Genomic DNA, 14,043 nt, shown 5'->3' with positions numbered 1-14,043 from the left:
GGTTTTAAACTGCACACACCACCCCTCACCCCTTGGGAAGCTGCAGAAATCTTAATGAGAGCCCTGGGTTTCCCACAGTTACATGAGGTGGAATCTTGAGCTGTTTTTCTTAAGCATTAAAAGAAAGGCTGGAGGGTGTAGAAGATGTCTAGGCAGCAGTCTCATCTAGGTTCTAAATAGGTGTTTTCTCAGCCTATATTTTTAGTCCTTATCTCTCTCAAGCTGCAGTCTGTCTGTCCAACTGCCTCTTTGACCTCTGTAGCTGCACCTTAAAATGAGTAGATGAAAACTGAAGTTAATAACTCTCTCCCACAAACATGCTCCTCTGTGTTGCTTGTTTTTATTACATTTTCCTCTAAGATGTTTACAATGGCAACCTGAAAATTCATGTCCATAGCACAAAACATAAATTAAAAGGGTCACAGCTGATTGACAGTGTTCTTCTTTCTTTAAAGGACTCTTGATGGTTATACAGCATTTCTCCCCAGCTCTCTCCTGTGACTCAGTAGCTTCGTAAATAATCAATCTCTTCCCATTTTGCAAATGGCAGCCAGTACTCAGTACAGAAAATGACTTACTCACTGTCATTCTGTGAGCGGTGCCTTTCTGGTTCTCTTACTCCTGGGCCAGGTTCTCTTGGATCAGTGGCTCTCTACTTATCGCAAAGCCAACTGTACTTGGGACAGCCACAGCTCCACTTCCAGGTCCTGGTTACCATTGCTTTGTGGGATTAGTTTTCATATAAAGAGAGATCCCCTGATTTTTTGTGTATGGAGTTCATATTGAGAACTACAGTCCTGCACCTTGACTCTCCAGCCATGGGTGGCACGTTCTCTCCTATGGTTTTCTAAATGATTGTAATGAGTGTGTGAACATGTACTTATGAGCTGAAAAAAGGGAGAGCCATAGTTATTACATTTACATTTTATTTATTTCCGCCTGGACTCATGTGATTACTGTTATGAGAGTTAGTGAGGGTTTACACACATTACTAGCTAACATGATGTTTCTATTGTTTCCTGCAAATCTTTGATGCTTGGGAGCTTTTATTTCAGCAAGGGAAACTTTAAAGTGAAAAATCAGGATGTTCTTAGAAAGGGTTTGTTTTGTTTTGGGATGATGTCATAGAGAACACAAAAAAGAGGGGCCGGCGCTGTGGCTTACTTGGTTAATCCTCCGCCTGCGGCGCCAGCATCCCAAATGGGCACCGGGTTCTAGTCCTGGTTGCCCCTCTTCCAGTCCAGCTCTCTGCTGATGCCTGGGAAGGCAGTGGAGGATGGCCCAAGTGTTTGGGTCCTGCACCTGCATGGGAGACCAGGAGGAAGCACCTGGCTCCTGGCTTCGGATCGGCGCAGCTCCGGCCGTGGCGGCCATCTGGGGAGTGAACCAGTGGAAGGAAGACCTTTCTCTCTGTCTCTCTCTCTCACTGTCTGTAACTCTACCTGTCAAATAAAAAAAAAAAAAAAGAAGAAGAAGCAACTCTTTCTTACCTAACGGGAGCCTCCTGAAAGAGCAGATGCATGCTTTCCCACGGTAGAGACAAAGCCACATGCAGAGCTGGGCCATGGACTACCTGGAGCAGGGGGTGATGCTGGAACCCGAAGGTAGGGGGATTATACCACTTGTCCCTGCTCTGTGTTCCCACTTGGTAGCATCTTTGCTTTTTGAAGTCTCATAGTCTCCTAGTTTGTTCTCCAAGAGGACTTTCCTGTGACACCCAGGCTGAGTTAACTCTTCTTCCTTGTGTTCCCATAGCATGCATTGATCTCTTCCTCTTTTGCAGGTGTTCTGTTATCATGTCAGTCTCATGCTTGTCTCCCCAGCTAGGCTCTGGGCTTCTGCTGGGCATAGATGAGTCATCTTCCTGGTCCAGGGACTTCCTGATGTCTACCATATAGGAACTACCCATAAAATGCTTTTGGGCAATGACTGGCTACACGAGCGGGAAGGTGAGCCAAGTAGAGTAGGAGTGGTGGTAACTGGATGGCTTGCAGGAACAGAGTCCAAGTGACTAGGGATATATTCTGGTTAAAACTTTACCTTGAAGGGTGATATCTTTGAATTGTGAGGAGAGGGAAAACATGTGTAGTCCAAATGTGCTTGTACCTGTCAAAGAAAATGTCTGAAAGCATTTTGCAAACACCTGAAATGTAAGGACTTTAATTGTGTCAGATGTGACCCTAGAACAGAATGAGGGGGGTGGGAAGGAATGCCAGGCATCAGAGCCATCACCCAGCAGTTCTGTCACGCAAGTGGTTTCAACGCTGCCCTCATGTGATTGTCTCAGGCGACATAACTAATGTCTTGTCTCCTTGGGAGCTGTATCCTTTCAAATGACCTGGGCAAGGAATAGAGATAGTCCTCAGGCCAATGCTTTGCTGCAGGACAGCCATGCCATCAATTCCTTGGGTGTTTAGTGTTACTTTTACTTTAAATGGCCTCTTTAAGTACTAGTGATAAAGTGTGGGTCAGAAACAAGAATTTAGTGTGGTGAACTTCAGAAGGTAGTTTGACCTTGCCTCCTTGACAGAATTCTCCTGGCAGCCCAGAGTGATGAATGCTGTCTTCCAGAGCATGTGAGCTTCAGAAAGATCTATGTGTGAAGGCCTGGAGTGAAGAAAGTGAATGCAGATGGCCCGCAGGTTTCCTTCCCTGCTTTGGAGAAATTTAACTGGATGTATGGAATTTGCAGAAGGGTCTTGCAATACCTACAGCTGTACCTGCTGGGTGGGGGTTAGGAGGAAAACTATTCTGTTTTCCAGAAGGACTGAGGGTTAGTACTATCCAGGCAGACTTAGGTGGATGTTAGGAAGAACTGTGGGAATTGTGTGCATAATTCTGGAGTTGCCTCCCTGAATGGGCACCTCCATCAGGGCTGGATTATGGAATACTGGCTTGCGGTTACCAAAGACTAGGTCAAATCCATCTTTCAAAGCTGCTCCAAGGGAGTGTTGGCTGGGCCATTCTTATGGTTCTACAATGCTGAGAAATTTTTCTTCCCTACATTGGTAAAGCAGGACATTGTCCTTGAGGTTCTGATTTCTGAGAGAGCATAAGATTATTGAGAGAGGTGTTTGCTGAGGCTCATGTCCTGATGCTTCCATCTGAATGGATTTCTAAATCCTTTCTTTGATCACCATGAGTACAGAAGGCTCAGGCTTTGCAGGACTCCACTGAGGGTGTGCTCAGGCAAGGGCAGCAGGGTTATGGAAGCTGAAGTTGCTTCTTGATTTTCCTCTCTGCCTGTGAGTTTCCCACTGCAGGTATTTGAAGAAGGTAAGGCAGTGCAAGAGCCTGGGGTACCAGGGCAGGAGATGGAGGTGGGGGCCCGAGTGCTGACAGAGTTTCCTTTGTCCCGAGAGAGTTGTGTTAATATCCATCCACAATTTCAACCTGGATTGGATTGGATTGTTTTGCTAAGTGGCTCCCCATACAACTCACTTGAAAATGAGAATTTACAAAATAAAGGAAATTATGTTTTCTTTATTGCTGAGCAAGTATGTTTTATTCATTTCCATATTCTTATAGTTACTTCTACTGAGAAATACATGGCAATGATTTTCAGAGATTAATTTTTTTAAAGATTTATTTATTTGACAGACAGAGTTACAGAGAGAGGTAGAGACACACAGAGAGGTCTTCTATCCACTGGTTCATTCCCCAGATAGCCACAATGGCCGGAACTGAGCCGATCCAAAGCCAGGAGCCAGGAGCTTCTTCTGGGTCTCCCATGTGGGTGCAGGGGCCCAAGGTCTTGGGCCATTTTCTACTGCTTTCCCAGGCCATAGCAGAGAGCTGGATTGGAAGTGGAGCAACTGGGACGCGAACTAGAGCCCATATAGCATTCCAGTGCTGCAGGCTGGGGCTTTAACCTGCTGTACTACAGTGCTGGCCCTAAATTCTTTTATCTAAATCCCTCCCCAACCATAGTTGAGCCTTCCTGCATGTGTGCCTGTGTATCTTGGTGGGTTGTTAGTGTGACAAAAGAGTATGGCTATAGTGACCCCTCACTCCTAGGAAGGTCTGGGGTAGCCAGAGTCCTTGAGCGATACAAAGTCTTACATTTTTCCTTGCATGCTTCACAGATACCAGCAGTGTTTATGCATGTCATGCGAACACATTTGGGAATCACTCCTACATACCCTGTATTTTTTATAGCATTTTTGACTATATGAAATTAACCAATTTGTTTACTTGTTTATTGTGCCCTCCCTCAGTGAATGTAACCGACTTTATCTATTTTGTTCATCCTGGTACATCTTGCAGTGTTTAAAATAGCACCTGCCACACACAAGGCGCTCAGTGTTGATTTGTTAAAACAATGAGCACTTTATTGTCAAGAGAGTAATGGTAGGGATAGGAAGCTGCATCTGGCTTTGAGGTAAAATTCAAGCACTGAACTGGTAAAATAATCCCGCAGTTGTTGGAGAGACACCTTGTACTTTAATTATTTTTTTGGATTTAAAGTGCTACTATAAACCTAGAAATAGAGTAAGTGCAGTAATGGAACATCATTCTCCAAAAGAAAAAACTCACAGATAAATCAGCACATTGGAATATAAGCTAAGTCTGAGGCTGTGGGAGACTGCCAAATTCAGTATTTGTAAATTCATAATATTTATTTCATATTTAATACTAAAAGCAAACTGCAGAAATTTACTGAGATAATAACTTCCATTCTTTGGGGAATATAGTGAAACCGAGCTATAAAAATAAGCCTCCCTTTTTATTGTGAGTTTCTGCTTCCCATAAATTCCACCTCGCAGTCAGCAGGTAGGTAAATGAAGGTCAAACCTCACAGTCTAAAGGACCCATTCCTACTACAGCTATAGTTTTGACAGCAAAACTATAGCGATTCTCTTCTCCAGGAAACAGCACAGACGTGGGAAAGGAGTTCTCCTTCTATGTAAGAGGGAAAGCTATGCTAATAATAACATAATTAGGATTTTATCAGGGAAATTTTATCTTCATGTGTTTCAACCTCAAAATGAGCCAAAAAATGTTTGCCTCCAGGTGTGTTTTTGGCTTATCTGCAATTTTTTTTATGGCTCCCCTGTTTCTTAACTCGTACAACACACACTTGGGCAGACAGCAGAGCTTTTCATTTAAGAAGCAGACACCAGCTTGATTGCCAAATTGGTAAGGAGTATTCTTAGGATGGTCTCTGCAACAAGACTCCAGATAGAATCGTTCCCTGGGGAAGCTGGTGGTGGGGGGGGGCAGATTCGGGGTAAAGTGCTGCTCAGGTCACAGGTCCTTCTGTTCTTCGACCAGGCGCTGTGTGAGGGGAATGCATTCTACTGAAACACTGTTCTTTTCATTTTTCAATATTGATTTCTTGAAAATAGGTTTCGGTATTCTGCGGGCATTGCCAACTGAGAAGGGGCATTAGCAAAGAAGAATCTTAAGAGATGTCTACATGAGGTCTTTACAATTGGTTTCAAAGTGTAACATTGAGTCCATCAGCCTCTCTGCAGATGAGGGAATCAAATAACCCACTTTGTTTCACCGAAGAGCATAAATTTTGCCTGAATCGACCCAATTGGTTTTACACCAGCTTTTGCCTACATTGCAAATCAGGGAGAGAGGAAAAGAAATTGAGCAATTAGATAGTGTAGCAGGTTTATCTTAAGAAACTTCACTTGAATTTTGTTCTGATTGGAAGTGAAAAAACACAAACAAACTAACAACAATGACAACAAAAACCCCCAGATCTTCCAGGCTGCTTAAGCTGCTCAGGCCAGAGGCTGGTGTGGGTGACAGCAAAGCTTGGTATGTCCTTGTGACCACAGTTTGAAGCTGCCCTTCACAGTGAACCTCCTTCTTAGGCAGGAGGTCTCCTGAGGGTCCTGCTAATAAGCTATCCTCACTTCTGCCACTGTGCCTTTGCCCACCCTGCACCTGCCTCCTTTTGTTCTCTGCAGCACACAGATCACAGGTGAAACTGGATCATCAGCCTCTTGCTTAGAGAAGATGTCAGCGTTTGGTTAAACTGGGCATACTTTAAAGAATTTTCTTTTGCTCAGTGCAAGAAATTTTTAGTTAGAAGAACTAAAGCCTGTTTAAGGATAACATGGCGTACTGAATACAATTCTGGGTGCATGGCAGTGTGGTGAGGTAAGGGGCATGGGATTCTATATTAAACAAATATCCCAGAAGAGCCTTATGTTTGGCAAGCTTATCAAACATAGCAGTGCTGGGAGCTGGTTGGGCTGGGAAAGCACAGGTGCGAGTCCAGTGCTTTGATGTGCAACCTTTAAAACTACTCAATACTGTTCTTGGGCAATGGCTCCCTCCAATCGTATATACAGCGCCATCTAAATGAATTCTTAGGGTTTGATGAGTGCAAAGTCTAGAAGCACCTTGGAGCTAGGTATTTAATAAAGCATTTGAGGAAAAATCACAATGACAGGCTAGGTCATCTAACTCATGGTCAGAGTAGTCACACAAGATTGTGTGCCCTAAAGAACTCTACAACTAAGTTTGATGCTCTGCTGCCATCATCTTGATATTCTGGATGATTTTTATCTTTGAACTTATGTTTTTTAAATGCAGTCTGGTGAGACAGGGGAGCATGTACAGGAGTGGAGGAGAGATGTATAATATGCACTGCACCTTCTCTAGGCCACTCCATTTGCAGAATTATGGTGGCCCCAGGAAGTGTGGGAGTTTGTGAGACTCAAGGTAAGTATAAAAGTGTGAATGAAGGGTTGTGACTGAGAGCCCGGAAAGGCCATACTTTTCATTTGAGCCAGAATTTGCTTCCAACTTAGAAAGGGAATTGCATTTAAGAAATGTACATGAGGAAGAAGCCCTTTCATATCTTTTCTTGCTGGCGTTACCCCTCTGTGTTAGCCAACCACTTACACTGAGGACAGTGACCTAGAGGGAAAGGGATCGATAGGCCAACTCATGGTTCCTTTTTCTTTTGGCCCTTCCTTACCCATCAGTAAGTTGAAGGTGGAGTGGCTTGGTAGAGTATGTGCACAGCCAAGAGGTGCAAAGAGACAGCTGTTCTAGTCTTGGGCAGCACCTCCACTGCTCTGATAAGGCAAAATATCCCTGTGGGTATGAGCTATGAAATAGCAATTGTAAAGTTTCTGTGATTCTGCCTTAGTTAAATTGCTCTTTTGTTTGCATTTTTTTTTAAATTTTTTTAGCAGGCAGAGTGGATAGTGACAGAGAGAGAGAGACAGAGAGAAAGGTCTTCCTTCACCCTCCAATGGCCGCCGCAGCTGGCGGATGGCAGGAGCCAGGTACTTATCCTGGTCTCCCATGGGGTGCAGGGCCCAAGGACTTGGGCCATCCTCCACTGCACTCCCTGGCCATAGCAGAGAGCTGGCCTGGAAGAGGGGCAACCGGGACAGAATTCGGTGCCCCGACCGGGACTAGAACCCAGGGTGCCGGCGCCGCAAGGCGGAGGATTAGCCTAGTGAGCCACGGCGCCGGCCTTCTTTTGTTTGCATTTAAAACTGGCATTCTAAGAATGAATATGGGAGAATAGTAATTTATCCTATTAATTTTAAATTTCAACGTTGCTTTACTTAGAATAATATTAAATTGCTGAAAAGAAAAAAATAACACCATGACAACTTGGGAGGTGGAGAGAGACACAGACAGACTGTGGAAGAGTAAAGCTTTATATTTTAGTGTGTGTAACAGCAGTTTAGTCCTGCTTTTTGAACAAAGAGCTTGCATTTTCATTTTGCACTGGGTTCCACAAATTATGTCACTGGTCCCGACTCTCACTCCTGCGGCATTTGCATGCTTGAGCTTCTAACACAGTGTCTGTTGCCTTCTGGGAGTACATGACCAAGGGCAGAAGACAGAGGTAGGAGCACCTCTTCTAGCATAAGGATGTCACTCTGGCTTCTATAAGAAAAATCTCCAGCGGCAGTACCTTGGTCTCCATGGAAACTGGTAACGTATGAGAAATGGAAAGTTAGAACACCTTTCCATTGTTTTTCCCTCTAGGAAGGATTCTCCTGTGACTAAAATATGCTAATACGTACAGCCTGCCCCTGGCTTCTGCTAGAGGGGGGGTGATGTGGTTCCCTCCCTCAAAGCAGAGGCTCGGTGAAGTATGGGAATTAGCCTCTCATCTCACTCTTTCGGTCCTGAACAAGACAAGAGACAAGCAGAAGAATTCACTGTATTCCACTGAGTAGGAACTTAGCGCAGCTTTAAAGACACATAGAATTGAGGATCTTTGTTTCCTCGATTTCTGTTAGGTGGTAGTGTTTTATTCGCCTGGAGCTAAAAGCCAAGATCTTTTGGCAGAGTTAGGGTGTAGTTTGGCCTGCATCAAACTTGGAGGACTGCAGTCTCTGGCCACACCGAGGATCCCATGGGGAGAAGGGAGCCGATTTCAATGTTCCCACTCACTGGAGCATCGGAGGTGTTTTCTATAGCAAGCAAGGAGGCAGGACAGGGTGACAGAGCCGCAGATTTCTACTGGGCCAGCCCAGAAGTACTTGTCTGCCTCTGTGGTTGTAACTGAGAGACTTTTCATGTTGTCTTTTGTTGAGAACCCAGGGTGGATGCTGTATTCTGGCCCCATCTCCATCCAGAGAAATCCTGAAAGAATGCCTCTTCATGGATCCTACCAGGTAGGCCTCAAATTTTCAGTAGCAGGAGAGAAGGGCTCTCAAAATCATCCATTTGAATTTATTTTATTTTTAATGTTTAATATTTTGATCTGAGTTTCTGGTTTTTAAAAAAGCATTATTTTGGGGTCTGGTGCTGTGGTGTAGAAGGAGAGTTAAGCTTCTGCCTGCAGTGCCGACATCCCATACAGGCAGTGCTTGAGTCCTGGCTGCTCCACTTCTGATCCAGCTCCCTGCTGATGTGCCTGGGAATGCAGCAGAGCATGGCCCAAGTACTTGGGCTCCTACACCCACATGAGACCTAGAAGAAGCTCCTGCCTCCTGGCTTTGGCCTGGCCAAGCCCTGGACATTGTGATCATTTAGGGGAGTGAACCAGTGGATGGAAGATCCCTTCCTCTCTTCCTCCTTCCCCACCTTGTCTCTCTGTATTTTTGCCTTTTACAAAGCTCTATTTTCATGTTTCAAAGGATGTATTTATTTATTTTGAAACTCAGAGTTACAGAGAGGAAGAGATAGAGAATCTTCCATGTGCTGGTTTACTCCCTAGGGGCTAGGCCAAGTTTAAGCCAAGAACCAGGAGCCAGGAGCTTCATCTGGGTCTTCCATGTGAGTGACAGGGCCCAAATACTTAGGTCATCTGGTGCTGCTTTACCCAGGCTGTTAGAAGAGAACTAGATCAGAAGTGGAGTAGCCAGGACAAGAGCTGGCACCCACATGGGATGCCAGTGTTGCAGGCAGTGATTTTACCTGCTACCTGCTGTGCCACAACATGCTCCCTGCCCCCTGCCCCAGTATTTTCATTTTATTTGGAAGGGAGGGAGCAAGGGAAAGAGAGAGATCTTCAATCTGCTGTTTCATTCTCCAAATGCCTGTAACAGCTGGCACTGGGCCATGCCAACGTCAGGAGCCTGAAACTCCACTGGGTCTCCCACATGGGTGGCAGGGTCTTAAGTACATGAGCCATTACCTGCTGCTTCCCCTCCCCCACCTTGGTGCAGATGAGCCGGAAGTTGGATCAGAAGCACGGGTGGGACTCAACCCCAGGCACTCAGATACAGGATGTGGGCATCCTCAGCAGGTACTTAAGCCGCTTCACCAAAGACCCACCTCCCTGGGGATTTCTTAAACTGCAGGATCCCTGTCGCTGACACTAATACCTCATTCTCCCTCATCCCAAACTCCCTTTAGGGTGAAAATATACAAATGAACCTCAGGTGGGACATTCTATGAACTTTGTTCTGTGCTCACAGCATAAACAATAATCATGCAGCAAAGCAAAGCAAACAAATCCCTGCCTCCTCCAGTTCTCCAAACAACACTGCTTTGCCACCACCTGGGGAGCCATCCCAGCCTGCGCTTCAACCAGATTGTCCACAAACTCACCTGCGTCACTTCCTTGATGAGAAAGGAAACAAGCACACTAATGGTGCATTTCTGCAGAGTGGAGATAAGTGTCCTAATTAGGAAGGCTGGGAAAATAAGTGATTGAGGCATTATTTGATCTGATTTGGATGCCACTACAGTCTAAAGCCTGATCACATTAAATAAGGCAGAGCAGAGTAAAACGGCAGGTTAGGCAGAACGAAAGAAATGGAAAAAGTCTGTGGGGAAGATAATTATTATTTAGTATTATTATTATTTTTAGAGAAGTAACCAATAAATAGCTTGTTAGAAATAGGCCAAAGCAAAAATACTTACATATTCATTCCCATCTAACTTCTGGGTCCAGCTTGCTGTCCAGAAAGCTTGAATTCTATGGTCCACTACAATTAGAGCATTAGCACAAACAACAATAATGTTTGCAAATAATGACTTTCAACATGACAGGATGGGGGCTGGCACTGTGGCACAGTGGGTTAAAGTCCCAGCCTGCAGCACTTGCATATTATATGGACCCTGGTCAAGTCCCAGCTGCTCCACTTCTGATCCAGCTCTCTGCTATGGCCTGGGAAAGTAGTAGAAGATGGTCCAGGTTCTTGGGCCCCTGCACCCACGTGGGAGACCTAGAAGAAGCTCCTGGCTTCAGATCAGCTCAGCTCTGGCCATTGCAGCCATCCGGGGAGTAAACCAGTAGAATGGAAGACCTCTCTCCCTCTGGCTCTACCTCTCTCTGTAACTCTACCTTTCAAATAAATAAAAATAAATCTTTAAAAATGACAGGATTGTCTAGAGGTGCTGGAAAGTCAGGTGAATTTCTTCCCAGGGATCTTTAAAATGTTCTTCAAACCCCTGCTGAAAAATCATCTATGTAGGGAGAATAATTATAGGCTTTCCTGTATCCCACCATGCATCTCTCTATGACCCTTATATCCCAACAGTTTAAAAAAATCTTTTAAAGTAGTGATACTTTCTGGGACGGGCATTGTGGTGTAGTGGGTAAAGTTGCTGTCTGCAATGCCAGTATCCAATGTGGGTGCTGGGTTCTGGTTCACATCCCAGCTTCTCCACTTCCAATCCAGTCCCTGATAATGGCCTGGGAAAAGCAGTGGAAGATAACCCAGTGCTTGGGCCCCTGCACCTATGTGGGAGAATGTGGATGTAACTCCTGGCTTTCTCCTGGCCCAACCCCAGCTGTTGAGGCCATCTGTGAGTGAACCTCTGGATGGAGGACTTCTCTCTGACTCTCCCTCTCTCTGTAAATTTCAGATAAATAAATAAGCCTTTAAAAAAAAAAAGTGATACTTTCTGCCCTTGCTTCTTCCTTTTTTTTTTTTTTTTTGACAGAGTGGACAGTGAGAGAGAAAGAGAGAGAGAAAGGTCTTCCTTCCATTGGTTCACTCCCCAAATGGCCGCTACAGCCAGCGCGCTGCGCCAATCCAAAGCCAGGAGCCAGGTGCTTCTTCCTGGTCTCCCATGCAGGTGCAGGGCCCAAGCACTTAGGCCATCCTCCACTGCACTCCCAGGCCATAGCAGAGAGCTGGCCTGGAAGAGGGGCAACCGGGACAGAATCCGGCGCCCCGACTGGGACTAGACCCCGGTGTGCCAGCGCCAGAGGCAGAGGATTAGCCTAGTGAGCCACTGCGCCGGCCTGCCCTTGCTTCTTTAATCAGCCTGGCATAGAGCAGTAGAAAGTGCATGAGGGCTGAGAAATCAAGAGTCCACTTCTCTTGTATGTGTGCTATGTTACTTTGGGTGTGCTGTAGCTCTCAGATTCTTCAATTATAAAGCAGAAGTGATAGTCATAACTATATATTGATAAAATTTTTTAAAATATTTATTTTATTTATTTGAAAGAGCTACAGAGAGAGGTAGAGACAGAATGAGAGGTCTTGCATCCGCTGGTTCACTCCGCAGATGGCCACAGCAGCCGGAGCTGTGCCGATCTGAAGAAAGGAGCCAGGAGCTTCTTCTGGGTCTCCCACGCAGGTTCAGGGGCCTAAGGACTTGGGCCATCTTCTACTGCTTTCCCAGGCTATAGCAGAGAGCTGGATCAGAAGAAGAGCAGCCGGGACTAGAACTGGCACCCCTATGGGATGCTGGCGCTTCAGGCCAGGGCTTTAACCTGCTGCACCACAGTGCTGGCTCCATAAGATTTAAATGAAGCAATATATGAAAGAACCTCAAAAAGTTCATGGAAAATGAAAAGTTTATTTTATTGCAAAACATTTAAAAACGCATATTAGGCATTTTCAAAAAGTTCATGAAAAAATGAATGCTATGAAAAAAACATGCATGGATTTCAAAATGTTTTTGCACCAAAACAAACATCTTTGAATTCCATTGTCAATCAGCTCTCTTGAAGTATTCTCATATGTGAGGTACAGGATGTTCATTATTCAAGAATCAAAGTCTAAGACAATTATCCAGACAATAATCACCTGCACTATTGTCATAGTTTATTTATTTATTTATTTTTGACAGGCAGAGTGGACAGTGAGAGAGAGAGAGACAGAGAGAAAGGTCTTCCTTTTGCCATTGGTTCACCCTCCAATTGCTGCCGCGAGTGGCGCGCTGTGGCCAGCACATTGTGTTGATCCGAAGCCAGGAGCCAGGTGCTTCTCCTGATCTCCCATGCGGGTGCAGGGCCCAAGGACTTGGGCCATCCTCCACTGTACTCCCGGGCCATAGCAGAGAGCTGGCCTGGAAGAGGGGCAACCGGGACAGTCGGCGCCCCGACTGGGACTAGAGCCCGGTGTGCCGGCGCTGCAAGGCGGAGGATTAGCCTAGTGAGCCATGGCGCCGGCTCGTCATAGTTTATATTCCTAGAACTTGGAAATACGTTACCTGGCATGGCAAGAGGGACTTTGCAGAAATGAGGGAGTTAAGGGCCCTGATGTGGGAAAGTGAGCCTGATTATGGAGCTAAATCTTTCAGTGTAGAAGACGAAGGCAGGAGCCTAGAGCTGTGGTATAGTAGATAAAGCCACTGCCTGCAGCACCGGTACCCCATGTAGGCACTGGTTTGAGTCTTGGCTGCTCCACTTCCAATCCAGCTCCCTGCTAATGCACCTGGGAAAGCAGCAGAAGATGGCGCAAGTTCCTGGGTCCCTGTATCTGCATGGGAGACTCAGAAGAAGCTGCTGGCTTTGGACTGGCCCAGCTATGCCTCTCTGTAACTCTGCTTTTCAAATAAATAAATAAATCTTAAAAATAAAAAGAGGGAGGCAGAAGGGAGGGCCAGAATGGTGAGCTCTGAGTCCTCTCCCCTCGCTGCTGTCTGCAGGTGCAGGAAGCACAGCAAGAGCCCAAGAACGTGAATGCTTCTAGAGACCAGCAAAGGGAAAGGAGTTCAGCTCCATCTATGTGCTAATGTTAGCCTAGTGAGGCCCAGCTTACAAACTTAACTTCCAGAACCCTACTATGTGCTGCTTCAAGACACTCAACTTTTGGTAGTTTGTTAATAGAAAATGAATAGACTCAACTTAAGTACTATTCCCCGTCCAACATCCAGCAGGAAATTTTTAAATCCTTGGAAAATGTATGTTACTGTTTTGCTCAAAACCCTCCAATTGCATTTTTTTCCATCAAAGTTCTTCAGTCTGTCCATGGCCTTCAGATCTCCCTGACCACAGCTGTACAAATCTTCCCTCTCCGGCCCCATGACTGCTTCTCTCTCTTTCTCTCTCTTTTTTTTAAAAAATTTTTTATTTATTTATTTGAAAGAGTTACACAGAGGAGGAGAGGCAGAGAGAGAGAGAGAGAGAGAGGTCTTCCATCCGCTGGTTCACTCCCCAATTGGCCCAATGGCCAGAACTGTGCCGATTCAAAGCCAGGAACCAGGAGCCTCCTCTGGGTCTCCCATGCATCTGCAGGGGCCCAAGCACTTGGTCCATCTCCTGCTGCTTTCCCAGGCCATAGCAGAGAGCTGGATAGAAAGTGGAGCAGCCAGTACATGAACTGGTGCCCATGTACGATGCTGGCACTGCACACGGCGGCTTTACCGACTTTGCCACAGCGATGGCCCCTTTTCTAACTTTCGGTCCCTTTCCTCACTGCA

The 14,043-nt window shown here is 45.7% G+C and overlaps 1 long non-coding RNA gene across 1 annotated transcript in view; it reads left to right on the top strand.

The window, feature by feature from the left end:
• The first annotated feature begins 5,942 nt into the window (after positions 1–5,942).
• LOC127483573 (uncharacterized) overlaps positions 5,943–14,043 on the top strand; it is a 59,209-nt gene continuing 51,108 nt past the window's right edge. Inside the window, exon 1 of the long non-coding RNA XR_007909989.2 lies at positions 5,943–8,609. This is a non-coding gene — a long non-coding RNA (uncharacterized lncRNA). The remainder of the gene's footprint in view (positions 8,610–14,043) is intronic.

Source organism: Oryctolagus cuniculus, chromosome 13 (assembly GCF_964237555.1).
Source record: "Oryctolagus cuniculus chromosome 13, mOryCun1.1, whole genome shotgun sequence".
NCBI classification, from domain to species: domain Eukaryota; kingdom Metazoa; phylum Chordata; class Mammalia; order Lagomorpha; family Leporidae; genus Oryctolagus; species Oryctolagus cuniculus.
Note: the sequence above shows the minus strand (reverse complement) of the source record. Positions and strands in the feature narration are given on the sequence as shown.